Here is a 20,096-nt window from a genome sequence, read left to right as displayed (position 1 = left end):
GTAAGATCCTGCTGTAAGAAACTGTCTCTGACCACTCCACAAATTCCTCTTCCACTGTACCAGTTTGATTAGTTTAATCAATACACAGACTGAAGCAAACACACATAAAATGCTGGAGGAACTCAGCAAACAGTCGACATTTTGGGCTGAGAACCTTCATCGGGATGAGACAGAAAGGGACAAAAGCCAGAATAAGGTGGTGGGGGAGGGGGAGGAGGACCAGTGAGTGGGGGGGGGGGGGTGGGTGTGGTTTGTGGAGGGATAAGGATGTAAGGAGCTGGGTGACAGGCAGAAAAGGCAAAGAGAGGAAGAGAAAGTAATCTAATAGGTCAGAATGTTGGACCATGGGATGACATGAAGGAGCTGGAGAACATAGGAGAGATGATGGGCAGGTCATAAGGGCATGTGAGGAGAAGTGAAGGGGTTAACTGGCAACAGAATGGGGGAAAAGAAGTGGAATTGGGGTAAACAGAGTGCAGTGATATCCGGAATTTGGAGAAATCAATGTTCATGTCATCAGGATTGGAGGCTACACAGTCAGAATATGAGGTGTTGTTTGGCTAGCCTGTATTTGGCCTCATCGTGGGAAGAGAGAAGGCTACAGACAGACATGTTGGTGATGGCCCTCTGCTGGTCAGAGTCGACCATGGATATTGTACCCTCACTGCGAAAGTCAATATGCAAGCCAGGGTAGTACGATACGTAAAGCAAGTGGCTCCTGCTCTCCATGCAGCTGATGAATCCAGAGCAACAGCAAAGACCGATGGGGTCAGGCACCAGAGTGGTCGCATGATTACCAGCCTGCATTGAACATAGGACCGACAGGGAATTAGTGATCACAGTGGGGACACAGCAAACATCCCACAGATATCTGATGGTGACATTTCAATATTGTGCAATAATGTGTAACAACCGCCATCACGAGGCAGAAGCTAATGGGACTAAAAGCAAACATTACCAGGTCCCAATAACCGGCACTGAAGTCTGGAGAGAAAGTAGAGACACTGAAGTCTGTCAAAACTCACTGTTACAGTAAGGTCCCAGTGGAGTTGAAAACCATTGTTGAAGAAGGGTGGAAGATAAAAAGCAGGTGACTGTAGTCCAGTTAACTTCACTTCAGCCACTGGAGTCTATAATCTGTGAAGAAATGACACGTCATTTGGAAAAGTCCAATGCATTGAACTAAGTCAACAGGGTTCACAGTCAGATTCACACGGCACAGATACAAACCCCTCAACTCAAATGGTCCACGCTGACCAAAGTTCCCATCTGAGCTTGTGGTCAGTAACTCCCCTCACCACCACATTATGAACAAGGCTATCCTCCTCCTTGTCCCATTTCCCTGCATTTGGCCCATATCCTTCAAAACCTTTCCTTCCCATCTACCTGTCCAAGTACCTTTTTAATGTACCTGACTCAACCACTCCCCCTGACAGCTCATTCCATTTACTGATCAGCCTGTGTGTGGAAAAGTTGCCCTTCAGGTTCCTATTAAATCTCATCTCAAACCAATGCCCGCAGTTCTTGATTCCCCAACCCTGGCAAAAAGTTTGTTATCCTTGACCCAACCCAGGCGCCTTATAATTTTATACACCTCTGCAATATTGCTACTCATTCTCCAACATTCTAGGGAAAATTGTCCAAAACGGTTTCCACAAATCAGTCCTTTGAGATCCAGTAACATCCCCATAAATCTCCTCTGCACTCTTTCCAGCTCAATGGTGCCTGTCATATAGCACGGTCACAAAAACTAAACACTATTTATGAAATGCGGCCAAACCAACGTGTTGTACAACTGCACCATTTCATCCCAGCTTCTATATTCGGTGCCCTGACTGAAGGCCGGTGTTCCAAAAGCCTCTTCACCACCCTGTCCATCTGGAACCTGGTTTTTGTCCCTGTAACCTGGGTTACTGAATGTTAAGTCATGTTTGACAAACATACCAGAGATTTGAGACTTTACAGGGGAAGTTGGAGAAGTTGTGATTTTGGATTGTCAGGAGCCATTTGCCAAGGTGCCACATGAAAGGCTGGTGCACAAGACCAGATCTCAGTACTGGGAAGGAAGTGTGTTCATACTGACTGAAGACTGGTTATCATACTGAGACAGAATAACAGGTCTGTTTCAGGCTGGGATGACATAACTACTGGAGTGCCTCGCGACCTGTTCTGGACTCTCCATTATTTACTATTGATATTAATGACCTGAAGGAGTGGCAGAGAGTGAGGAATCCATGATTGTCAATGACGGGGAATGTGGTATGGGCATGTTCTGATTGGACATTTGGTCTCTACAACAGGATATGGGGAAGCTGGTGAGTAGAATACTTGGTAAATGGAGTTTAATGTATTAAGTGTGATGACGTGGTAGGAGGAATCAAAATTCACTACTATTTATGTGGAGATAAATTGTAAATGAGAGAAACAGAGAGGGGTCAAGGTGTTGCCTGCACAACAAAATAGAGACAGGTGCAGTGAGGGGTTCATAAGACCATATATGACCAAGGTTCAGAGGTGAATGGTTCATTGACATTTATTGCTGGGGCATTAGTGCAGAGAAACAGAGAAGTGTTGTTACAGTGTCAAACAAATGCACAATGATGGATTTTGGGAAGTTAAAGCAGGTCGGACATACCCAGTGAATGGCAGGGTCCTGCGGAGTGTTATTGAAAAGATAAACCTGAGGCACAGGTACATAGTTCCCGGAAAGTGCCAACACAGGTAGACAAGGTGGTGAAGAAGGTGCACAACATGCTTACCTTCATCGGCAAAGGCTCTGAGAGGAGTTGGGACATCACATTACAGTTGTACAAATCAGTAATTACACCACACCGGGAGTACCCTGTGCAGTTCTGGTCACCATGAAAGGAAGGATGTGATTAAGCTGGAAAGGTGCAGAAATGATTCACAGGAATGTTACCTGGACTGGGAGATTGAGTTACAAGGAAAGATCAGACCGACTGGGACTGTTTTCCCTGGAGTGAAGGAGGCTGAGGGGAGACCTGACAGAAGTTTTTAAAACTATGAGAGGTGCAGACAAGGTAGACAGTCAGAATCACTTCCCCAGGGTAGAAATATCAAATATGAGAAGGCACAGCTTTAAAATGCCAAGGTGAGAACTTAAAGGTGGATTTCAGGGCAGATAAGATTTCTGTTTCTGTACAGAGAGTGGTGAGGGCTGGGTTTGGGCTGCCATGGGGAGTAGTGGAAGCAGATACGATAATGACATTTAACAGGGTTTTAGATAAACACATGAATATTCAGAGAATTGAAGCACAAGAATTATACACAGGCTGAAGAGATTTAGTTTGATTTGGCATCGTGTTCAGCACAGACAGAAGAAGGGCCTGTTCCTGTGCTGTACTGTTCTGTGTTCTCGGTGAGCCTCAGTGACGGGGGATTCTTTAGCCGGGGTCACAGACAGGTGTATCTGTGGCAAGGAGAGAGACTGCAGGATGGTGCATTACCTCCCTGGTACCAGAGCCAAGGATGTAACTGAACAAGTACAGGCCATTCTGAAAGGGCAGGGTGAACAGCCAGAGGACGTGTCCATATTGGTTCTAACAAATGAGACAAAGTCCTGCAAAGAGACTTAGGGAGTTGGGGAAAAAGTTAAGTAGAGTCTCTTGGGGGGGGGGGGGGTGACAGAGGTAATCCCAGTGTCACCTGCTAGTATTGGAGTATAAAAGTATAAATTTACCAAAACTATGAAGTCAGTTTTGAAGCTTGCTATTTGCTGTGCATGTATCCTAAAAATGTAGAAGACAATGGTGTGTTAATGAGAAGTAGCTAAGTGATATAGATTAGAACATAATTAAGTCACCAAGTATTAAGAATGTAAACTATGCTATTTGCTAGAGAATGAAATCTTAAGAATGTAGAAGACAATGGTATGTTAATGAGAGGTAGCTAAGAGATGTAGATTAGAACATGATTAAGTCAATTGATAGAAACAATAGGGACATAATGTACGTGAGGTACGTGTAATACGCAACTATAGATCGATTACGTATGCTAATGCAACTGGACCAGGAGATTGCTATAAAGAATGCTGTGTCCGGGGATCAGTGGGCAATCAGCGACTAGCTCAATGACTGTCTCAGCTTTGATTTGCAAATTAAAGTTTAACCCTTCTTGAAGAATCTTCTGCGTCTCCTGGTCATTTGTGAGCCACGAAAAACCACATCAAAATTGGCGACCGCGGCAGGACCGGATAGAGACCCGCGGAAAGGAAACAGCAGATTGTGGATGCTTCCCAGTCCTCTAGGGACCCCCACAAGGCTAACAGAATTAAGGGTGCACCCAAACAAATGGTAAGCGCTTTTTGCGACAGTTTGGACCAAGAATTCTGTTGGCTTTGGGGAGATCTTGGAGTCTCAGAAGTGTGGAACCACTGCCGAAGGGTCTCTCCGGTCCAAAGAATCTGGCAGAATTGGGGGTTAACAGAGGAGGCTCAGAGGATTGCTCAAGAACACTGCAGTGAGGGTAAGTACAAATAAGTTAATAAGACGTTAAGAAAAAGTCCACGTGGTGTTGGTAAATCCCTGTGGGTACCGCTTCGTATGAAACGAAGGGCTGAACGGGCAGGGAAAGGAAAATAGAATAGAATTAGAGTAGAAAATCCTCATGGATACCGCCTTAAGAGATAAGGGTCTGAACGGGCGAGGTGTTGTAAATCCCTGTGGGTACCGCTTCATATGAAACGAAGGGCTGAATGGGCAGGGAAAGGAAAATAGACTAGGCGTAGAATTAGAGTAAGTTTAGTTAAGAAAAAGTCCACGTGGTGTTAGACTAGGAAGAAAAAGTCCACGTGGTGTTAGACTAGGAAGAAAAAGTCCACGTGGTGTTAGACTAGAACTAGGTGTAGAATTAGAGTAAATAATATTATCCAGTAAACAAACTGTGAATCTCTGAAATACCTTAAAAAGAGAGAATAACATGACAGGTAAAGGAACAGCAGTAGAGATTCTGAGCAAAAAATTCCCGTTAGTTAAAAATGAGATCACAAAAACTTCAGAAAAATGGGAAAAAAGAACCAAAAACCTGGTCACAAAGTGGCCAAGAGAAGGAACGTTTGATGAAAGTTTGTGCGAAGAAATGGAGGGACTAATTAAAAATTACAAACCAAAAGATAAATCTAAGAAAAGAGGGCAAAAAGTGCTAAAACTCTTCAGAACGGAGGGAGAAAGGCTGAGGAGGGCAGGTAGAATATTGATTACAAGCGAGGAAAACACTAAGGTGCTGGAGAAACAGCCTGTTAGAGAGAGAGAAGGGTACGGTGAGAAGTTGGCTTCGGCTCCGTACCCGGATGCGAAAGAAACAGAAAAACCCCCTCCCTATAATGAGGAAGGAACCCCCAAGCAGTGCCCCCTGCTGACGGGAACAGTAAACATACAGGGAGAAGTACAGGTTTGGGATAATGAGGAGGAAAAAAAAACAATACGAGAAGGAAAAAGCGGTGATATGGAAGGAGATACAGGCAGAAAGGATAAAGATAGAACAGGTACAGAGAGAAATGGGAGAAGAGATTGAACGGATGAAATACTTGAGAGAGGGAAAGGAATATGAGGAGTATTGGTTATACCATAGAAATAAACAGACTAGAAAAGAAAGTGACTCATTGGAGGAGCAACAGTTAAGTGGAAAGAGAGAGGATACAAGAATTTGTGGGGAAGAGGTAGGAGGCAGAAACCTAGAAGAGGAGAAGGAGGCAGTAGGGGAGTGACTTGCGGAAGTAGAGAGAGAGCTAGATAAGTTACTGAAAGGGGATTGCCTGGAGAGATGCGAAAAATACTCCAGGGGCCAACCAAGTATTGAATCAAGACAGAAAGGAAGGACTCCACAGGGAGACTGAGGGAAGAAGAGGACCCCGGAGATATTTGTGTGGGAGGCAGTAAAGATATACCCTGAGACAGATGGGGAGTCAGGTGAGGAGAAGAGCCAGGGCAGGTGGGAAGAAGGAGGAAGAATGATGCCGTTGTTAGTTAAAGGATCAGGACAAGTGCAGTATAACCCTTGGGGATCCCAGGACCTAGAAGGGCTGAAAAACACTCTGCCCAATTTACATGAAGGAGCAGGGAAATGGATTAGAGCCTTTGAAGAAGAAACAGCCTGAAGATTATTGGCTATGGGAGATTTGAAGGCACTGTTGATAAGGTTGATGGGAACCTCCAAATTTAACGAACTAATGGAAATGGCTGGCATAGTAAACTCAAACGACCCAAGAACTGATGGAGATGGGTTTGACAGAGTGAGGCAGAGGGTATGGCAGGCCCTCAGAAAGCTTTATCCACCCAAAGTGGACCCCAAAGCCTTAAAAGGGGATCCACTGGGAGACACTGAAAACCCAGCAGCCTACGTAGAAAATCAGTTGAAAAGGTGGAGACTGGAGACTGAGCAAGAGGTGGAGAATAGCTTATTTATGACCTCACTGTTCCGACATAGCTTTTTGGATGCAATGCCTCCACAAGTAAAATCCAAACTGGAGGAAGTGGTTGGGCTGACGTCAATGACCCCACAAGAATTTAGCGACCATGTAGTCCATGCGGTTGAAAAATACCGGAAAGACAAATGAAGGTTGGCTGAGCAGCAGGAAGAGGTGCAAAGAAAGTTAATACAAATGCAGCTCGAAGAACTCAAAAAGAAGGAAAAAGAGAAAAACAAAAAGATGCTGCCAGCAACCACCAGTTCGAGTAGAGCCATCGAGCTGGACAAAGCACTGCTATATGAAGGGACCGATCATACTGTAAGACAAGGGCTGGAAAACCCCATGCAAATAATTGTCTTTGAGGGAGCATTCCCACAAATGCCCTATCAGGAACAGACTAAATTCAAACAGCCCAGACAGGACTGGAAGTCCCAAGGAGGGGGACAGAGGAGCTATGTGCAAAGGGGACCAGTGAGGAAACAGTGGGAAAGAGAGGTAGAGAGATTGTGCTGGGAATGTCATCAGCCAGGTCACATGAGAAGAGATTGTCCGTTTATAATATGGCCTGTCACACACCAGCAGGAACCGATAAGAAGGGAACTAAAGTTTAGTCAAGGACCAGCCCCCACAGGCCCAAGCGGACCTGTGAACCCCTATGTGAGGTATTAGGGGTGCCCCGAGAACTTGAGTGGGAAGGGACATTACCCAATGATAACAAGGGAGGCAGATGAGGAACCCATTGTTCAAGTTATGTTAGAAGGGCAACTGACACCAATGATGATAGATACTGGAGCCACGTACACTTGCGTACAGCCACAGTATGCCCTTCACCTTCCCAGGTCAGGAAAGTTTATTAAGACGGTAGGGTTCTCAGGGAAAACACAGTTGACACAGTGCATGGCTCCAGTGCGGTTGAGAATGGGAAATAAAGAAATTGTTTTGCCGGTGCTAGTATTTAAAGGAACTCCGATTAATTTGTTTGGCAGAGATGCCTTATTGAAACTGGAATTAAAATTAGAATGCACCAGAAATGGGCTGAGTGTGAAAGGAGCAGGGGCTCAATTGATAGTGCGAGAAGACAAGAAGGCTAATGTCTTTTGGATAGGAGACATCGCAGATCAGATTCAGGAAACCTGGGAAAAATGAAAAAAGGGCATGTAGGCTATATTACCCAGGGCTGTAATGCCCAGATCTGAGCTACATTGTACAGTGATTTTTGACGAGACTCAGAACAGGGAGTTAGAAGAGAAATGGCACCTGGAGGTATGTACCCAACAGCACCTGGAAGGGGAGGCTGTGATAATTGGAAAGCAAGGGGCAGCTTTACAAGTTAATTGGAACACCTTTTTAGAAAAATGGTACAAGATACCGGAGGCTGCGCCCCACGTAACATTATTGGTAAATAAGGGATATCAGTCTAAAGACTTAGGACCCTTCGTTAAGAGTGCTGAAACCGTAACAGTGTGGAGGGAAATCACGTCAGAGGTGTGGATATCAGAAGACAACAATTGTATTAAAATAATGGTAAGTGTAGATATGGTAGGGACAGTGAGAGAGGTCGAAATAACTCCCCAACCACACATGCCCTTGCTGGGAAAGGAAAGAGGCCAGCAGAAAGATAAAAGGTTAGATGAGTTGCCGTCTATTCTGTGGTCACAGCATGACACGGACGTAGGGAAAATAAAAACAGCTAGTCCGGTGGAAATAAGGCTGAAAAAAGGAGCAATTCCACCCAGGAGACCACAATACCCACTAAGACCAGAAGCAGAAGAGGGAATAGCGTCAACAGTGCAGGGGTTGCTTGAAATAGGAGTGCTTAAAAGAACAAACAGTCCATGCAATACCCCGTTGCTGCCGGTCTTAAAAGCAGATAAATCTAAATGGAGATTGGTGCATGATTTGCGAGAGGTAAATGATGTGGTAGAGGACAGGCCAGCGGTAGTCCCCAACCCACACACGCTTTTGACTAATGTTCCACCAGAAGCAAGTTACTTTTCAGTGATTGATTTGTGTTCGGCTTTCTTCAGCATTCCTCTAGCCGATCAGTGTCAGTATTTGTTTGCATTTACTTACAGAGGTGCTCAGTATACCTATACCAGAATGCCGCAAGGATTTAAACATTCACCACATGTTTTTAATCAGGTATTGAAGGCAGACCTAGAGGGCATGCCGTTGGAAAGTACATTGTTACAGTATGTGGATGACTTGTTGATTTGCTCCCACAGTAAGGAACAGTGTGAGCAGGACACTATAACTCTGTTAGAGAAATTAGCGCGCGGAGGACATAAAGTATCCAAAAAGAAACTGCAATTTTGCACGCAGCAAGTGGAGTACTTAGGCAGGGTAATATCCAAGGGAGTGAAGGCGATAGCACCAGATCAGATTGAGGCAATAACTAAGGCCCCCAAACCCCAGACTGTAGGGCAGATGATGACGTTTTTGGGAATGGCAGGGTACAGCTCAGATTGGATAGGAGAAAATGCTGAGATGTCGCACCTTTGAGAAAGATAATGAAAGAAGCAGGACATACAAATTTGAAGAACGGCTTACAGTGGAATGGAGAGGCGGAGATAGCTTTCAATACTATTATGCAGGAATTGCAGTCAGCACCAGCATTAGCTTTGCCTGACTACGAGAAGGTTTTTTATTTGTATGTATCCAACCGACAGGAGGGTTATGTCACAGCGGTTCTAACACAGGAGACAGGCACAGGAAAAACAAAGCAGCCGATAGCATACTACAGTACGAGACTAGGTGAGGTGGCTCAGGGGTATCCACCCTGTTATCAGGGATTGGCGGCGCTGTACTATGCATATGAAAAGGCATCATCGGTAACCCTGGGCTATCCTGTGACTCTGTACACACACCACAAAGTAGCAGAATTGCTGGAAAGAGGGAAATTTGTGCTGATGCCAGCCAGGGTAGCAGCGTATCAGATGCTATTGACATTTCCTGACATAACTATACAGAGATGCACTACCAGTAATATAGCCGATTTTGTCCCTTTAGACTATGAAGGAGAACCCCATGATTGTGTAGGGAAGACGATGGCATTAGCCAAATTGAGAGCAGATTTACGGTCAGAACCACTAGAGGATATAGATAAAAAGGTTCTGTTCGTAGATGGCTCTTGTTATAAGGATTATGATGGAAATCACGCAGGATTCTCAGTGGTGCAGCAGGATCTGTCGAGCTATAAGTTTATTAGGATGGAGTCTTGCCCCCAACCATGTTCCGCCCAACTAGCAGAAATCAAAGCCCTGACAGGTGCGTGTGAAATGATGGAAGGTGAGAAAGTAGATATCTATACTGATTCAGCATCTGCTCATGGAATATGCCATTTGTTTGGGGCAGTGTGGAAGCAGAGAGGTTTTAAAAAAGGTAATGGAGATCCCATACAACATTGTCAGCAAATTCTAGACTTAATAAAAGCCATAATGAAACCTAAAGCATTGGCTATAGTAAAATGCCAGGCACACAAAAAGGGAAATGATGTAATAACAAAGGGAAATCAAGCTGCGGACGAGGCAGCCAGAAAAGCGTCTGGGTGTACATCAGCTGTCATTGCCCCCCCCAGGTAAGCCTAACTCCAGAACCTGACGTAGAGGACCTAATTGAAATACAAGGTAAGGCAACTTTGGCAGAACAGACAATGTGGAGAACAAGGGAGGCCAAGCAGAACCTGGAAGGCTTGTGGAGCACGGAAGACGGTTTGTTGGTAGCGCCCACCCCTCTACTGACGATTCTGATTTCAGAAGCGCATGGGATGGACCATTGTGCAAGGGGGGAAGTGATAAGGAAAATAAAGAAGGATAGTTTTTGGTCACCTTATTTACAGGCTTCAGTGGACTTTGTCTTGTCACAGTGCGAGGTATGCGCACAAAATAATGTTCAGAAGGGAATTACAACCCCAATAGGTCACATTCCTGTACCTGAAGGACCATTTAAACATCTAGTGATCGATTACGTAGACATGATAAAGCCAGTGAGAGGGAAAAGATACATGCTGGTAGTAATTGATCGATTTAGCAGATGGGTGAAGGCGGTACCTTCAAGAGATCAAGGGGCAAAGACAGTGGTAAAATTCCTGACAAATGAAGTGATCCCAAGGTTTGGAATACCTACAGAAGCTAGCACAGACAATGGTTCAGCTTTTATCCAGAAAGTGGTCAAACTGGTACTACAGGCACTGACGATAAAGCAAAGATTTGGATGTGTATACCACCCTCAGTCGCGGGGCATGGGAGAGAGAATTAATGGAACCCTGAAAGCCAAACTAAACAAAATTTGTGCAGACACTAAACTTAATTGGGTCGATGCTTTACCGTTAGCATTGATGAGTTACTGCATGCAAACTAATCGAATGACATGCCTGACACCGCATGAGATGCTCACTGGGAAGCTATCATACCTGTGATAGGGGTAAGCAAAAATGTTGAATGGATAAACTATATATACTACAATCAACAGAGGTTCATCAACTACACCGATGATGCACTGGAGGCCTTAGGGCAACAGCTAGATGCAACTAGCAGGGTGGCGTGGCAAAACAGACAGGTACTGGATTGGCTTTTGGCAGAAAAAGGGGGTGTGTGTGTAATGTTTGGAGAACAATGCTGCACTTTCATACCGAACAATACTACCCCAGAAGGGTCTTTCACCAGAGCAATGAATAAGTTAAAGAATCTGCGGACGGAGGTCAAACAGAATGCAGGGTTCGGACATCAGTTCTTTGATTGGTTAGAAAGTAGACTCGGAGGATGGGGAGCATGGCTGACTAAAATAGCAATAACTGTCAGTACTATATTGTTGAGCTGTGCGTTTGTGCAGTGCTGTTTTCTTCCTTGTCTCAAATCTCTTATAGTGCGTGCTGCAACCAAACAATTTCCAATGCTCGTGGCAATTACTGAAGCAAGCTTAGTGGAGAAAGAAACACCGAAAATGTATCATTACAGCCTACAACACCTGCAGGATGAACAGGAGCAAAACGACAGTGTGGGAGTAGATTGTAAGGGCTGCTGAGTCTTTTTCCCTGTCTCAGATACATAGGGACAGTTTTTTGGCTCAGCGGCCCAGGGTAACAGGGAGAGAAATCTTTGAGGTCTTGGCGCAGAAAATTTTAGTTAAACCCGAGATTTGGGAATAAGTGCTTGAGTTTATTGGGGCTTTTGTGCGCGAACTCTTGGTCTTCCTTCTCTGTGTGAGACTCTCTGGGTCTCAAAGGGGGGATATATTGGAGTATAAAAGTATAAATTTACCAAAACTATGAAGTCAGTTTTGAAGCTTGCTATTTGCTATGCATGTATCCTAAAAATGTAGAAGACAATGGTGTGTTAATGAGAAGTAGCTAAGTGATATAGATTAGAACATAATTAAGTCACGAAGTATTAAGAATGTAAACTTGCTATTTGCTAGAGAATGAAATCTTAAGAATGTAGAAGACAATGGTATGTTAATGAGAGGTAGCTAAGAGATGTAGATTAGAACATGATAGATCGATTACATATGCTAATGCAACTGGACCAGGAGATTGCTATAAAATATGCTGTGTCCGGGGATCAGTGGGCAATCAGCGACTAGCTCAATGACTGTCTCAGCTTTGATTTGCAAATTAAAGTTTAACCCTTCTTGAAGAATCTTCTGCGTCTCCAGGTCATTTGTGAGGCACGAAAAACCACGACACTAGCGAGGGAAGAAATAAAAAGGTGGTACAGTTTTATGTGTGGCTAACAAGCTGGTGCAGGTTAGTTACATGGATCATTGAGTTTTTTTTCAGGAGAGGAGATGGGAAGTGAAAGGTCAGTAGTGGTGTTGACGGATGTGGATTAACACAGAAAGTAAGTCCAAATAGACAAATTACCGTGTCTCAGTAGCACTACAAGTGCACAGATAAACAAATATTAGAAATAAGAGAAAGAAAAAAAAGTTACCACAAACAGTCTAACATGAGGGGCGTCATCACTTCCCCGGCTATGGGTTGACTCATTACGGAGACGAGGGTCGGAATGACTTCATACAGCGCTCCTTGGAGCAGCGCAGTGGTGTTAGTCTGTTACTGAAGATGCTCCTCTGTTCAGCCAAGGAGGCACGCAGAGGGTCAGAAACATTATCCAGAATTGTCAGGATTTTCCGTCGGGTCCTTTGTTCCACCACAGCCTCCAGTGTGTCTGGTTTCACTCCAATAACAGAGCCAGCCTTTCTAATCGGTTTATTCTCAGATGGCATCACCCGTGTTGATGCCATTGACCCAGTACACCACTGCATAGTTAGGCCCAGTTAATGAGCACAGTGGCACAGAGGGGCTGAAGTTTGTTTGTATCAGTGCTGGGTGTGGAACAGTTAATGCAGATGTACTTAGAGTCTGAATTAGTACATGGCATGGAGATTCAGCCATTACAGAGAAGGGTAGGACTGGTAGCTAAACATTCCAGGATTCAGATTCAGACAGTCCAGAGGGAGGTGAATGAGGCTGGGGGAGCTGTACTGCTGATTAGGCAGAATGTCACAAATTCAAGGTCATCCAGTGAGACAATGCAGGTAGAACTCAGGAATGAGAAAGGTGAAATCACTGTGATGGGATTATACTGTAGGGCTCTCGATAACCAGTAAGAGCGAGGAACAAATATTTTGGCAGGTTATGGACTGATGTAAAAACAACAGAGTATCTATAGTGAATAATCACCCCAGAGTGACTGGGACTCCCTTATCACCTGAGACTTGGATGGGGCATTATTTGTTGAGTGTTTTCAGCAAGGTTTCCTGAAATAGTATGTAGATGGTCCACCAGGAGGGAGACTTTCTTGACTTTGCCTTGGGAAATATGGGACTCACCAGTTTGTGGTAGGAACAACCAGTGTTCAAAGAGGAATTAGACATGTCCTTCAGGGAAAATAACCTGCAGAGCTGTGGGGACAGAGTGGGGAATGGGACTGTGGAAATGTTGTAGCAGGAGCTGGTATAAACTTGATGGGTCAAATAGTCCAGATCATCCCAGAATGATCCTGTGACCTGTAATAGTCTGAAAAAAGTACTCTAGTCTCCAGTGAACCTTCTAAGCTCCTGGTTGGACAAGATCAATTGTGTAATAAGGACACACTTCTGTAAAATCACTGACACCATATTCCAAGCACACTGCGCTGCCAGAGCACAGCACCGGCCAGTGAGGACACAGACCAGAACAACACCCGGCGCTCTACTACAAAGTTCAAAGCTGAAAGTAAATGTATTATCAAAATACATTTCTGTCATCATATGCAACTCCAGGATTTATTTTCTTTTGGGCATACTGCTGGTTTGTTAGAGCTGTTGGACAGGGTATAAACTAATTTTGATGGGCGTGAGAACTGGTGTGAAAGGACTCAGGATCGGACAGATGGTAAAGAAAGAAAAGATAGCATGCAGTCACACTGTCAGGAAGAGTGAGCAGATGATAGGACACAACTGCAGCCAGCAGAGGGATGCAGAATCAATAAGGGTAGCAAATCCAATACTTGAAGTGTTATACATCAATGCACAGAGTATAAAAAATAAGGTGGATAATCTTATTGCCCTGTTACGGATTGTCATGTATAATGTGATCATCACGGAATCACAGATGAAAAATATGTATAGTTGAGAGCTAAATGCCCAATTTCACATATCAGAAGTGACAGGAAGGTAGGCAATGGGGTTAGCACGGTTCTGCTGGTAAAGAATGGTATCAAATCAGTAGGAAGATGTGCCATAGGATCGGAAGATGTTGAATCATTGTGAGTAGAGTTTAAAAAACACTGCAAGTGTAAAAGGACGTTGATGCAGATAAACAGGCCATCAACAGTTGTTTGGATGTGGACCACAGATTACAACAGGAAATAAAAAAGGCACGTCAAACGGGCAATGTTATTGGAGATTTCATGGGAGATTTCAACATGCAAGTTGACTGGGAAAATCAGGTTGGAAATAGATCTCAAGAGAGTAAGTTTGTTGAATGCCTAAGAGATGTCTTTTTAGAGCAGTTTGTCATTGAGCCTACTAGGGAATCAGCTATACTGGATTGTGTGTTATTTAATGAACAGGAGGCAATTAGGGAACTTAAGGTAAAAGAACCCTCAGGAGGCAGCGATCACAGTATCATTGAGTTCAACTTGAAATTGGATAGGGAGAGAGTACAGTCTGACATAGCAGTGTTTCAGTGGAGTAAAGGTAGTAACAGTGGTATGAGAGAGGAGTTGGCTAAAGTAAATTGGAAAGAGATGCTGGCAGAGATGGCAGCAGAGCAGCAATGGTGAGAGTTTCTGAGAAAAATGAAGGAGGTACAGGATAAATGTACTCCAGAAACAAATAAATACTCAAATGGCAAAATAGTACAACTGGTTCAGCTCGCTTCTCCACTCTGCACTGAACTAAGCATCTGTGCACAGACTCTCTTTGAGCATTTCAGTTCAAAACGCTACAGAATTTGCTTGTGTTTATTGTTTGCAGGATTTGTCTTTCTTTCTGCACGTTGGGTGTTTGATGGTCTTCTTATTTTATTAGTGGGTTCTTTTCGCTTCCTTTGTTTTATGGCAACCTGTTTGAAACAAAGCTCAGTTGTAGAATGTATATGTACTTTGATAATAAATTTACTTTGAACTTTGATTCAAAAACCTGATGCTTGAGGGATAAAATAAGGACAAAAAATTAACAAAACTTAAAACTGATGCTCCTTTAGTTACAGGCCAGGATGCAGAAGAGTGGAAAATGATAAATATTCTTCCTCTTTTTAAGAACTGCAATAGGGACAAGACAGGAAACTATACCCTGGTGACTCTTACATTAGTGGGAGGGATATTATTGGAAAAGATATTTAACGATAGGATCAGCTGAGACTTTATAAGGCATTGGTCCGATCACACTTGGAGTATTGTGAACTGTTTTGGGTCCCTTATCTAAAAAACTACATGCTCACATCGGAGAGGGTCTAGAGGAGTTTCACAAAAATGATCCTGGCAATAAGTGTTAAGGAACAAGGATTGTTTGATGGCTTTGGGCCTGTACTCTCTGGACTTTAGAAGAATGACGGAATCTCACTGAAACCGATCAAATATTGAAAGGCCTAGAATAGAGTGGGGAGGGTATTTCTGATAATGGGGCAGTCTAGGACCACAGGGCACAGCTTCAGAATACTAGCACATACCATTAGAACGAAGATATGGAGTAATTTCCTTAGTAAAGAGCAGTGAATTTGTGCTGCCTATGTCAGGATGTTGTTCATTGACCAAAGTTCAGCGATTAACACCATCATTCCCACAGTCCTGATCAATAAGTTACGGAACCTGGTCTCTCTGCAATTGGATCCTCAACGTCCTAACCGGGAGACCACAGTCTGTGCAGATTGCTGATAAAATGGGCTAACCCCTATTGACATCAATGGATCTGGGGTTGAGAGGGTAAACACCTTTAAGTTCCTTGGCATCAACATACCCGAGGATCTCACGTGGTCTGTACGTACCTGCTGAGTGGTGAAAAAGGCATAACAGCATCTCTTTCACTTCAGATGACTCAGGAAGTTTGCTATGGGCCCCCAAATCCTAAGAACTTTCTACAAGGGCTCAATTGGGAGCATCCCAACAGGCTGCATCACTGCCTGATATGGGAATTGTATCTCCGTTAATCGCAGGACAGACCAGCGCATTTGTAGTTGTGAACTTCCCATGATTCAGGACATTTACAAAGACCGGTGTGAGAAAAGGGCCTGTGGGATCATTGTGGACCCGAGTCACTTCAAGCACAATCTATTCCAGCAGCAACCATCCGGGAAGCGGTACTGCTGCATAAAAGACAGGAGCAACAGGCTGCTGGACAGCTCCTTCCACCAGGCCATCAGACTGATTAACTCACGCTGATTTGAGGGAACCTCTATGTACATTGGCTGTTCTATTTATTATCAATTATTATAAATTACTATGATTGCACATTGCATATTTAGATGGAGACATAACATAGATTTTTACTCCTCAAGTACGTGAAAGATGCAAGAAATAAAGTCAATTCAAATATCTCCTCTTCACTGATGAACAACACTGGCCCTGATGCACCTCAAGGATGTGTGTTTAGCCAACTGCTCCACTCCCTCTATACTCATGACTATGTGACTAAATATAGCTCAAATGCAATCTATAAATACGCTGCATACAACCATTGTCGTTAGAATCTCAGATGGAGATGATTGAACATACAGGAGTGGGATATACCAGCTAGTTGACTGGTGTCGCAGCAACAACCTTGTGCTTAATGTCAGTGAGACAAAACAGCTGATCGAAGGAAGGGTAAGACGAGGGAACACAAACCAATCCTCAGAGGGATCAGAAGTGGACAGTGAACAATTTCAAGTTCCTGGGTGTCAATATCTCTGAGGATCTATCGATGCAGCTACAGTATAAAGAAGGCAAGACAGCAGATATATTTCATCAGGAGTTTGAAGATATTTGGTTTATCATTTTAAAACACCCAAAAACTGCTGTAGATGTATTCTATATATATTATTTATAATATATTATTTCAGTTTTTGCACTATATTAATCTAATTAATATACATATCCACATATTCACACATACTGTAATTTATTCTTTCTATATTATCATGTCCTGCATTGAACTGCTGCTGCTAAATTATCAAATTCCCTGACACCTGCCGGTGATAATAAACCTGATTCTGGTTCTGACTCTGAATTCATCCCCAAAGACGGATGTGGCCAATTCATTGGGTACATTGAATGTGGAGGTTCTCGATTTTTGGGGGGGGGGGGTATAAGAGTGTTCGAGAGGGTTAAGAGATCTATCATGATCTCTTATTCCTGGCAGAATGGGGCAGCAGACAGGATGGGCCAAATGGCCTAATTCTGCTCCTGTGTCTCGGAGCAGCTGCAGGACATTTCAAAGGGAAGGCTGAGCAGCCGGACATCGTGGTGCACGGTGCATGTTGGTAATAGCAACGTAGGGAGGAGGAGGGATGTGGTCCTGTGCCGAGAATTTAGAGAGATAAGATAGACAGACATATTTTATTGATCCGGAGGGAAACTGGGTTTCGTTACAGCCGCACCAACCAAGAATAGTGAAGAAATATAACAATATAAATCCATAAATAATTAAATAATAAGTTAATAATGCCAAGTGGAAATAAGTCCAGGACCAGCCTATTGGCACAGGGTGTCTGACACTCCGAGGGAGGAGTTGTAAAATTTGATGGCCACAGGTCGGAATGACTTCCTATGACGCTCAGTGTTACATCTCGGTGGCTGAATGTACTCCTGTTCCTAACCAGTACATTATGGAGTGGATGGGAGTCATTGTCCAAGATGGCATGCAACTTGGACAGCATCCTCTTTTCAGACACCACCGTCAGAGAGTCCAGTTGCACCCCCACAACATCACTGGCCTTACAAATAAGTTTGTTGATTCTGTTGGTGTCTGCTACCCTCAGCCTGCTGCCCCAGCACACAAAAGCAAACATGATAGCACTGGCCACCACAGCCTCGTAGAACATCCTCAGCATCGCCCGGCAGATGTTCAAGGACCTCAGCCTCCTCAGGAAATAGAGACTGCTCTGTCCCTTCCTGTAGACAGCCTCATGATACTTTGACCAGTCCAGTTTATTGTCCATTCGTATCCCCAAGTATTTGTAATCCTCCACCATGTCCACACTGACTAGAAAGTAGTAAACTCTGTATCACTCCCAGTGACACTTGTTAATGGGGTGAGATATTGAGAGATACCACTAATGAATGTGTGGCTGAGGAGCTGGTGCAGGGGGCAGAGTGCCAGTTTCATGGATCAATGGGACATCTTCTAGGGATGGGGAGGCAGAAACTGTTCACTACCTAGGGTCTGCTAGGGAAAGAACAGTTTTCTCCATCCTAAAACTGCACGGAATAGTTTTGTTGTGACAGGGCGGAGGTTGAAAGTAAATCTGAAGGGTGAGTTGATGGATGTGCATAAAATTACGTGAGGCATACAAAGGTTAGAGAGACAGAGACTGTTTCCAGTGGTGTGGCTGTCTAAAGCTAAAGGGAATAGTTGTAAGGTGAGAGGGGGTGGTGTAACGGGGATTGGCAGGGTAAATATTTGACACAGAGAATAGCTGGTATCCCAAATGAGCTGCCAGAGGAGGGGGTGGAGGCAAAAACACACAAAGTCTCTGTTGATGAACACTTCCCAGGAACCTGTCATTACTGTGTTCATCCTGCCCTGGTTTAACTCCCCGATGCTGGGTCCATTGTTGTTTTCCATCTGTATGAACGATCTGGATGAGAATGTGGTAAACTGGATCAGCAAGTTTGCAGATGACACCAAGATTAGGGGGTATGATAGACAGCAAAGGCGGCTAGAAAATCTTGATGTGGGATGTGGAGCAGCTGGAAGAATAAAGCAGGTTACAATCTGGAACACACTGTCTGAGGGGTGATGCAGGCTGGTATTTCAGAACCATCAGGATGAGCATTTGAATCACCAGGGCAGGGTAGGAGACAGACCAAGGGCTGAGTTAGTGGAGACAGAACCTGGAACACTGAACTTCAGGAGGACTAAGTCTCTGTTCATTAAAACTGACCAGGAACCTGTCGTTCACTGTGTACATCCTGCCCTGGTTTAACCTCCCAAAATAGAGTCAGTGATTTATACAGAACTGAAACCGTCCCTTCGGTAAAACTCATCCACGCCGACCAAGTTGTCGACCTGAACTCGTCCCATCCGCCTGCATTAGGCCCGTGTCCCTCTCAACCTTTCCTATCCATGTAACTGTGCAAATATGGTTGAAATATTGTACCTGAGGCAGAGAGCCGGTGCGGTGAGGCGCTGACAGACACTCACTGTTCCGTGGGCAGGAAGAGGAGAGGCCGATTCCCACAGTGGAGCCGAAACCCAAAGTAGAGACCGACTCCACTTTACTACATCCCCGTGCCCACCATCCCGGACCGTTCCCCAGGAAACGACGTCGGTGAGGTGGGACCGCTATGACGTCAGCTCGTCACAGAACGGCAATCGCGCGGTATCAACATCCCGGGAGGCGGGGCAGAAAGAGCTGTCAATCAGTGGAGCCGCTGAGAAATTGCGAGCATTGTAACAGAATGGGTACAGAGGGGGATTTCCGGGAACGGTGACCCAACCCACTGGAATTGAGTGTTATAGACAGTAGTATTCACATTTTAATTTGACTCTTCGGTCTTATAAATATTTAATATTTGTATTTCGTATATTTTTGTGTGGATAATCTTTTATAATTTGGGGTAAAAAAAATCCATAGAACCATAGAACATTACAGCACAAAAACAGGCCTTTTGGCCCATCTTGACTGTGCTGAACCATTTTTCTGCCGGGTCCCACTGCCCTGCACCTGGGCCATATCCCTCCATACACCTCTCATCCATGTACCTGTCCAGGTTTTTCTTAAATGTTAAAAGTGAGCCCGCATCTACCACTTCATTTGGTAGCTCATTCCACACTCCCACCACTCTCTGTGTGAAGAAGCCCCCTCCTAATGTTCCCTTTAAACTTTTCCCCCTTCACCCTTAAGCCATGTCCTCTGTTTTTTTCTCTCCCCTAACCTCTGTGGAAAAAGCCTGTTTGCATTCACTCTATCTATGCCAATCATAATTTTATATACCTCTATCAAATCTCCCCTCATTCTTCTACGCTCCAGGGAATAAAGTACCAA

General features: G+C 44.3%; 1 long non-coding RNA gene across 1 annotated transcript; it reads right to left on the bottom strand.

Moving 5' to 3' along the window:
• Positions 1-254: 254 nt before the first annotated feature.
• On the bottom strand, positions 255-19,341 carry LOC140717782 (uncharacterized). The gene is made up of 3 exons (XR_012096607.1): positions 19,209-19,341; positions 1,026-1,137; positions 255-801 (listed from the first exon to the last, which is right to left on the bottom strand). It is a non-coding gene; the product is annotated as an uncharacterized lncRNA (long non-coding RNA).
• Positions 19,342-20,096: the final 755 nt, after the last annotated feature.

Source organism: Hemitrygon akajei, chromosome 28, assembly GCF_048418815.1.
Source record: "Hemitrygon akajei chromosome 28, sHemAka1.3, whole genome shotgun sequence".
NCBI classification, from domain to species: Eukaryota; Metazoa; Chordata; class Chondrichthyes; order Myliobatiformes; family Dasyatidae; genus Hemitrygon; species Hemitrygon akajei.
The sequence above is the reverse complement of the archived record's forward strand: the minus strand, read 5'-3'. Positions and strand labels throughout refer to the sequence as shown.